The sequence below is a fragment of the Physeter macrocephalus genome, chromosome 18 (assembly GCF_002837175.3).
Source record: "Physeter macrocephalus isolate SW-GA chromosome 18, ASM283717v5, whole genome shotgun sequence".
NCBI lineage: Eukaryota > Metazoa > Chordata > Mammalia > Artiodactyla > Physeteridae > Physeter > Physeter macrocephalus.
The window spans coordinates 68294886-68304728 of record NC_041231.1 but is presented as its reverse complement, the minus strand read 5'-3'; the positions used below and the strand labels follow the sequence as shown (position 1 = coordinate 68304728).

The 9843-nt window shown below is 42.3% G+C and overlaps 1 pseudogene; it reads right to left on the bottom strand.

The window, feature by feature from the left end:
• Window positions 1–766: 766 nt before the first annotated feature.
• The window catches only part of LOC102974191 (DLA class II histocompatibility antigen, DR-1 beta chain-like), a 10422-nt pseudogene continuing 1345 nt past the window's right edge, over window positions 767–9843 (bottom strand).

Below are 9843 nucleotides of genomic sequence, written 5' to 3'. Positions count from 1 at the left end.
TATATAATAGTTTGCATGTGCTAATCCCAAACTCCCACTCCATTCTTCCCCCACCTCCCCTCCCCCTTGACAACCACAAGTCTGTTCTCTATGTCTATGAGTCAGTTTCTGTTTTGTAGAAAGGTTCATTTGTGCCATATTTTAGATTCCACATATAACTGACATCATATGGTATTTGTCTCTTTCCGACTTACTTCACTTAGTATGATCACCTCTAGTTGATGGGACAGAAGGTTCTTGCTTGAGTGTCACCATCTTTGCTTCAGCTCAGGAGTCCTACAGGAGACAGAGGAGAGGGTTGTTTCCAGACCTACCTCTTCATGCTGCTTCTTTCCCTCTTTTTGGGGGCCTCACGTTAAAGCCCTGTAGTAAGAAGGGGGAAATCATTCTTAAGCCTCCTTGAGCCAAAGATACTTTAGAGCATAGGCCTCTTATATTATTTATTTATTTATTTTTTAACTGAAGTATAATTGATTTACAATGCTGTGTTCATTTCTGCTGTATAGCAAAGTGATTCAGTTACACACGTGCACACACACACACACACACACACTCACACATTTTCTTTTCCCTTATGGTTTATCCCAAGATACTGAATATAGTTCCCTGTGCTATACAGTAGGACTTTGTTGTTTACCCATCCTATATGTAATAGTTTGCATCTGCTAACCCCAAACTCCCAATCCATCCCTTCCCCACCCCCTCCCCCTTGGCAAACACAAGTCTGTTCTCTTATTAGCTGGTGCAAAGCTTTATTGCAAACCGCCTAATCAGAATTCAAAGTCTTTCTCATTTTGTCTGTCTCCTGTCTTGTCATCTCCACCACCATTTCTAGGAGACCAAATCTATCTCTAAAAGAGGATGAAAGGGCATTACCTGTTGGCTGAAGTCCAGAGTATCCTAGGAAAGGGAAGGGAGGATGTATACTTAAAAGATACGAAGGCAAATCTGTCCCCGGATACAATGTCCCCAGCCCCTGACTCCCCCCTCTCACCTGAGATTTCTCTACATCACCACCCATATCACCTGATGCCAGGGTGGAGAGGAGAGCAGACCCTGAGAGCATGTGACCTAGGAAGCTTCCGTCACGCAAATCCAGCATCATTTCATCAGGCTTAGCGTCTCTTCCTGCATTTGCCCCAGGATCTCCATCTGAGATCTCCATGCATGATAACCCTTCTCTTATCTCTACAGGCCATCACCTCTTATATTTCACCCATAAATAACCATGGACTGTTGGTTTCTGGATTTCCAGGAAATTTGAGATCGACTAGGTAAAGGTTGCTCGATGTGTTCTCTGAATATCGATGACCCTGTATAGGATAGGGTCATCAATATTCAGAGAACTCACTGAGCAAAGCCATATTTCTTCCTCCAAAAAACCTGCGGGGCAACTCAGCTGCTAACAGCTTCCTTACCATTTTAATTCCTGATTAAGAGCAGCCCCACCCCAAGGAAGAGCAGACCCATAACACAGGCCCCGATTCTACTCAGCATCTTGCCTTGTGAAGGTTCATACCGTGTCCCTGAGAAAAGAAGCTAGTTTGGGTGATTTTTACCCTGAATCCCACTTCTCTGAGACTCTGAGAGCTTTGACTGGGGGGAGAAGCCTGATCTGAAAGAACTAGAATAATTGGCCATTCCTAGAAAAGGAATGGCTACAAGGTTCAGGCAGTGAATCGTTGATGCACGTATGCTGTGGGGAGAGGAGAAGCCTGACACTCGGGGGTAAGCAAGTCTCCTCCCTGCTGGGTAAGGAATTTTCGAGGTCAGAAAGCTTCTCACTCCATTCCACTGGGACAGGGCTCGTCCAGCTGGGGTGCTCCACGTGGCAGGGGGTAGACCTCTCCACTCTGAGGAACTATTTCAAGCATCACCATGGTCTGGAAGGTCCAGTCTCCATTAGGGATCAGGCCTGTGGAGATCACCCCCCGCCTCCTCTTCCTGGCCATTCTGGAAGCACCTACTTCAGTGTGGCCTGGATAGAAACCATTCACAGAGCAGACCAGGAGGCTGTGGTGCCACAGGGGCTGGTTCTTTGCAGGATACACAGTCACCGTAGGCTCCGGTAGGAGAGAAAACGTAGAGGGAATAGAGAGGGAGACAGTAAGTCTCCTGACCAGATGCAGCCTTGGGCAGGCCAAGCTGCCATGTGGCTTAGGAGAAGTCAGTGTCATGGGTCTTGAATTTAACCTCTAAAACAGGGCCTGTTAGAGTTGAGAGATGTTGAGCAAAATTGTGGGGTTTCTTTTCATAATTTGAAACAGTTACTTATTGTTGAAGTATTTACAAATTTTGCAAGACACAGGGTGCATTCAATAAAAGGGTGATTTCTGTAACTAGGCTGCCTGGGTTCAAATCCAAGCTCTACTCCTAACTGGTTAATCCTGGGAGAGTTTTTAAATCCCTCTGTGCCTCAGCTTTCTTGCCTCTAAAGGAGATAATGATATGAATTTACCTCTTCAAGTTAAATGAGTCATATATACAATGGAATACTACTCAGCCATAAAAAAGAACGAAATAATGCCATTTGCAGCAATGTGGATGGACCTAGAGATGATCATACTAAGTGAAGTAGGTCAGAAAGAGAAAGACAAATACCATATGATATCACTTATATGTGAAATCTAAAATATGACGCAAATGAACTTATCTACGAAAGAGAAACAGACTCACGAACATAGAGAACAGACTTGTGGTTGCCAAGGAGGGTGGGGTTGGGGGAGGGATGGAGTGGGAGGCTGGGGTTAGCAGGTGTAAGCTATTATACTGTATATGGAATGGATAAACAACAAGGTCCTACTGTATAGCCCAGAGAACTATATTCAATATCCTATGATAAACCATAATGGAAAAGAATATTTTAAAAAGGATGTATATATGTATAACTGAATCACTTTGCTGTACAGCAGAGATTAACACATTGTAAATCAACTATACTACAATAAAAAAATATTGATCATCATATTAAAAAAAAGAGTTAATGGAATTAAACTATGTAAAGAAATGGCTGGGGGAATTCCCTGGTGGTCCAGTGGTTAGGACTCTGTGCTCTCACTGCTGAAGGCCCAGGTTCAATCCCTGGTCAGGGAATTAAAGTCCCACAAGCCACACAGGGGGGCCAAAAAAGAAAAAAAAGAAATGGCCAGAACTTAGCCTTCAGTATATGTCAGTTACTTATTGAACATTTTTACTGTGGAAGAAAGTGTGATTCACAGCTTAAGCGTAAATTAGGGAACAGTAGTGGGGTAGATAGAGATGTAGAGTGTGAAATCCTGGTTACACTGCCTCAATGGACTCACATCTTTAGAACAGCACAGAAATGGTTCTTCCCCTGAAAAGCAGAAATAGACAGAGGTCATTCTCTAACTCTATGAGTTGTGTCTCAAGGAAAGCATGAGTCCTGCAGAGGAAAAGGAACAAGGAAAGTTAATCATTTAAAAAGCTTTTATTGCTTTATACTCAGCTGATGGATCGCTCTCTCTCTTGTTCTTTTTTTTTTTTTCCCCAAAAAAGCCACATCTAGTTTTGCAATTGTTATCGTTTTAGAATTCTTTCTCCTTCTAAACTGACATTTGAGATCAGGGCAGGGTCTGGGACTCTTAACATCTGAGACAACCTCTAGCACTCTCAGGCCCTCAATAAATACAATTATTTTAAAAGAAATGAGAGAGACTTCCTTGGAAGTCCAGTGGTTAAGACTCCGCCCTCCCAATGCTCGGGGGTCTGGGTTTGATCCCTGGTTGGGGAACTAAGAGCCCACATACTGCAACTAAGCCTGTGTGCCACAACTGGAGAAGCCCTCGTGTGGCAACTAGACCCAGCACAGTCAAAATAAAATAAATAAATAAATAATTTTTTTAAAAAAAGAAAGGAGAAATGGGGGACACATTTGTACAGTACCACAAAATAGCAGATTTAAGATCGATGGTAAATCATTAGTCACAATGTTTCAGTTTCTATTTCAGTAAGTAAAAAATGTTAAATTCTTAACATGGAAAATATTGAACAGAATCTAATAGAAACCACAAACTGGAGAAAATGTTGACTCAAGTATCAGCAAAATGTTAATAATCTTACTGCATAGACAACCCATAAAATTACTGAGAAAAACACTAGGACCCTAGTGGCAACAGATTAATAGATAATGCTTTGGGCAGTCATTACAATTGGGGCAAAAAATAAGAGAGAAGAACTTTAGAAATAAAAGAAATGTAAGTTAAAAATAATAAGATATAAATTTCCAACTAAGTGGTAACATGGAAAATAAAATCTAACAATGGGGAATGCGAGGTAAATTGTTTATAACCATACAAAGGGAAAACACAACTACTTAAGTACTATTAGCATTATAAAAATAGTAACATCAGTATGGTATCATTAAGTAACAAAATTATATCTGAAAAGCTAGCTTCACAATCATTTCAAATATGTAAAAATATACACCCTAAGGAAGCAAAAGAGTAGTTGGAAATTTAGACCTAAAAGTAGCCTCAGAAAGGTCGGAGGTGAGTGGGAGGTTCTTCTCCGCTGCACCCCTAGAGATTAGTCTCCCTCACAAATTTCATTCTCAAAGAAACGCGCTTGCACACAGACGCCGGCACATTTATTTCAGGGGTTTCAGGAGTAAGAGGGTGTGTGCCCAGAGCAGACTGGAGCTCCTCTCAAGTTCTCCCAAGCCTCTTACACTCCTCACCTCTCCTCCCCTACCCTCCCCCAACCACAGACACCTGGTGGTCCCTTCCCGCATCTCTGATCACCCACCCCAGTCAGACTTTTCCTCCGTCTCCCCTCCCCCAGACTCTCCCAGGGCGGCAGCGGAGGATGCCTGGAGCCCCCCCTCCTGCATCACTCTCCCCATACCCCCCCTCCCTCCCGGTCCTCTCAGATCTCAGGCCCACTCCCCCCACCATACACACACTCTCTCCCCTCTCACCAGCACACGTCGACAAAATCTCACTTTAGTTTTCCCACAGAAGGCTCTCACGTGTACCCTTGTAACTTGTACTTGTCCACAATCCTACACACTCACCCTGGACCTCAGTCCCTCTGTCTCTGTGTCTCTCTATCTCTGTCTCTCTGTCTCTGGTACCGCCCCCACCCCCCACCCCCCACCCCGCCGACCTCGCCGCCGCACGGTGTTGCTCTCCAAGAACTTGTAGTTGATCCTGCAGAAGGTGTGCACGGAGGCCCGCGCCCGCTCCAGGGCATCCTTCTGGCGGTTCCAGAGCTCCGCGGCCGGCCGCCCCAGCTCGCTCACCGCCAGGTCCTCCCCCACGTGGCTGTCGAAGCGCACCAGCTCCTCCCGGTTATACATGTACCTGTCCAGGAAGTGCACCTGCCGCGTGCTCTTGGAGAAGTGACACTCGGACTTTACCTGCACCATGAAAAGTGCTGTGGGGGCAGGAATGATGTTGTCACCCGGGCGCATGGGAAGAGACTGGCGGTGACGCCCACCGATGACAGGCGCCCGGGCGCAGGCGGGGGCGGGGGGGGCGCGCTAGGACTCCCTCGGAGGCTCTACCGGCACCCCACGGGTTCATCTTCCACCTACCAGCGGTGGAGGAAGGACGTGCTGGGCGGAAGAGACCCCTCTGCTCCTGAACCATTCGGGCTCCACTTGGCTTCCGTGCTCGCCTGGACATCTCCAAGTGTGAAATGGACCGGGATTTGCCCCATCACCATCTCCTCTTAGGAGCCTCCTTCATTCTGTAAGTACTTGGTTAAGGCTGTGCTTGTGCCCAAACTTCGCTGTCCCTTGGGACTCCAAGGAAGGGAACACAGCCATCTCCCCTCTACTTGTGGAGCTTAAAATTTAGTGAAAGTGATGGACAAAAACCAAACACGCAAGAATTTATACAGAAGTGAGAAATGTCAGGATAAAAGTGTGGCGTTCTATAGCAGAGAATGATAGGATGACCTAAATTAGGTTCGGGTGCCAGAGAAGTGGTCTCTGAAGACCACTTTAAGTGTTAACATAAAAGGTTAAGTGGATGTGAGCTAGAGGAAGTGTGTGTGTGTGTGTGTGTGTGTGTGTGTGTGTGTGTGTGTGTGTGCGCGCGCGCTTAGGGGAAAAAGAGAGACACATTTTAGGTAACGGTAATACTGTGTGGAAAAGCTGAAAGAATTGATGAACTTCCTCTAGAAAGTTCACTGAAGCACAGAGAGTGAGAGAAAGGAGGGGGAAAGATTAGACTGGAAAAATCACATGGAACCAGGCACTTAAAATCCTTGTAGGTGACATTAGGATTTTGACTTTATGCTAAACGTAATGAGAACTATTGAAGAGTTTTAGGAGATTAAAACCATGACCCCAATACAGGTCCACAATCCCTTTTCTGCATTTCCAAATCTGGACAGCTCAGAAAATCAGATTTTCTAAAAATTTGCTGCCAAAATTTGTTTGGCAAATCTGACCTGCTGAGGGAAGGGGTCAAACGTGTCTCAGAGCTCTTATTGGTTACATGTGGTTCTGTAGCTTCACTGTGTGTAAAGATACATATAGACATAAATATACACATATATATCATACGAATGCACATATTTTTGATTTTGTGGTCTTAAATTACAGTATTGTTGACATTATGTTAGTTCCAAGTGTACAACATAATGATTCAATATTGTTAAAGGTTATACTCCATTTAAAGTTATTACAAAATAATGGTTATATTTCCCTGTGTTGTACAATATATCTTGTTCCTTATTTATTTTATTCATAGTAGTTTGTATCTCTTAATTCCATACCTTTATCTCGCCTCTCCCCCCTTCCATTTCCCCACTTGTAGCCACTAGTTCACTCTTTGTATTTGTGAGTCTGTTTCTGTTTTGTCATATACATTTGTTTTATTTTTTAGATTCCACTTATAAGTGATAACATAGAGTATTTGACTTTCTCTGACTTATTCCACTAACCATAATACTCTGTAGGTCCACGCACATTGTTGCAAATGGCAGAATTTCATTCTTTTTTATGGCTGAGTACTAGTCCACTGTGTGTGTGTATATATATACATATATATATATACACACATACACAAAGTCTGGTGCATCCTCTCAAGTGGTGCATATGTATATACACAAACCACATTTTTACCCATTCATTTGTTGATGGACACTTAGGTTGCTTCTGCATCTTGGGTATTTGTAAATAATGCTGCAGTGAACATTGGGTTGCATGTATGTTTTCAAATGAATGTTTTTGTTTCTTTCAAAAATGAAAATGAAAATATTTTTAATATTTTTGTCTTTAGATTTAGTTGAACTGTGAAAATATCAAAAAGAGTTAAAGAATAACCCTGTGGTTAAAAGTAAGAAGAATAAATGGAAGTTTCTGGTATCATTAATAATGTGGAAAGTAGCATTGCTGCAGAAATTTGAGGCATTTTACTGAAAAATATAGTAGCAGCCACCACTATTTATGACTTAAAAAGACAAGTTGTTGAAATCAAATAGAGATGTGATGACCAAGAACTCGTGACATTTTGAAAAACATGGCGTAAGGCAAAAAATAAAAATGAAGATCTTGAACTTGCTTTGATTGAATGGATTCAACAAGAAAGTAATGAATTTGTTCAACTGTCTAGTTTTGGAGGTAATGAAACAAGCTAAATAAAACCACGAAGAGCTGAACTGGAAGGTGAGTGTGTGTAGAAAGTGTAAGTCTAGAATTTTTAGAAGTAGCATAGTGTATATAAAGCAGTGTTTTCAACCTCAGCACTGTAGACATTTTGGACCAGGTGGTTCTTTGTGGTTGGGGAGAGGGAGCTGTTCTGTGCATAGTAGCCTGTCTATTAGCTTTCCTGGCCTCTACCCACTAGTTGCCAAAAGAAACCCCCCGTGTGACAACTAAAAATGGCGCTATCTGGAGCCAATGTTCTGCAGCGGGTGAAGGAACGGGGAGAAAGGGTGCTGAGCTGTCATTGGGTGAGAACCATGGGTGTAAATCATATGAAAAAACTGTCCTGGAGAAACCACTCTCAATTATGGAGCAGCTGAGAGTGACATAGAAAAATTTGCCAATATTATATCTGTGGAAAATCTTGGTCCTACAGGAAATATGTTTTTTGGGAAGCCGGTCTCAGTGAAGAGCTGTTTTTTCCAATAAAATAAGTTTGTTCAGTCCAACCAAAGTTGACTGATTTCTTTGCCTTGGCAATTAGTCACTGTGATATTGTGATTTATGATAAGAAACATGTATTTGTTCTTTATCCCCGTTTCTGCCACAGATCTCCTAAAACCCTGGAAATTTCCTAAGGGGTAAAATCAATAAATGAGTCTTTTATATTAATTAGGTGACTTTTGGATCCAGTCTAAGGAGATCCAGTCCATAGTCCTCCCTATCTCAATAAACAGCACCACCATCCACCTAGTTATCATGCAAGACAAAATCCTGAGGGATAAGCTTTTGATTTTCCATCTTCCAACTCCCACCATTTAATTCATTAACAAGTCACTCAACAATCTATCCCAAATCTGTTCACTTCATCGCTACTACACTAAATGAAGTCACAGGCACATCTTCCCTGGAGAACCCTTCTACTCTCGCCTGTTCTCCGTGACTCCAGTTGGAACCCCTGCAATCCAATCTCCAGGCGGTAGCTAGAATTAGTTTTTAAAATAAATATAAAAATGGACTCTCCTTGTAACCCCTTAGTAGCTTCACATAACTCTGTAAATAAATAAAGCAAACAGCTTCCCACACTTTGACCTTTCCCCTGGCCCCTCTCCCTGGAGCATTTGTCCCTTAGATCCTTCCCATGTCTGGCTTCTTCTCATCATTTATGTCTCAGTTGAATGTCACAGGCAGAGCCCTCTAGACACTTGCACTGAAGTCAGGTGAATACAATTTTCTCAGTCCCTTAACCCTTGTATTTTTTTTTTCAGAGCATTTATTGCTGTTTGAAATGTTTTTCTTGGTTCAATGTTTATTGGGTTGTTGTCTTTCTCTCTTGTCATTAGGTAACTTCCATGATCATAAGGGACTTTTTTTCTGTTATTCAAATAGAATCCTCTGCGCCTAGGACAGAGCCCAGTATATAATAGTTGCTCAAAAAAGTATTTGTCATCTAAATGAATAAAGCCATAGTTTTGGGAATTGATCTTTGTGGGGCTCCTGGTAAAGCAAGAAGGGGCTCCAGTTCCAACACACTTTTGTAATCATGACACCTTATGTCTCTTCTACTTTCCTGTGAGAAATTCAGACTAACTTCCTCTTTCTCCTCTTACAACTTGGAAGAAACATTCACAGGTAAGGAAAAGGTGATTTTTAAGAGATAGGGAACATTTCATGAAGTTTCATTTCATCCAATGCGTCTGTTATAGTGCTGAGGGTTTGTGCAAATCGGGGATTTTTAGTAACAGTGATGACATAGTAGGGGAAAGAATAGGGAAAAACCGGAAGGAGAGATAACCAAAGATGGCTAATTATGGAAAATAGATGGCATGATGAATGAACCTATGAAATTTGGGCCCAAGGCTCCAAGAGGCCAATGAGTTCCCTTGATTTCCTTACGGGCTTTCATCCCTACGGGATGGAAACAGCCTTCACACGCTCTGTATCCTGCTCAGGGTGTATGGTTTGAACCATATGAAATTGCTGATATTTGACTATTTGGGGTTTATAAAAATATAATTTCATAATTTATTCTATACTAGTTGAATCTTTTCTTGTGGGTTCAGGCCAGAGAAAGAGGAGATATAGGAGAAACTGATAGGATAGAAAGGTTCAAAATAGAATGAGCACTAACCTGCGTCAAGTTCTCAGTTCTTATGAGTTTTTTTTTTTTTTTTTTTTTTTTTTTTTTTTTTTTTTGTGGTATGCGGGCCTTCCTCTGTTGTGGCCTC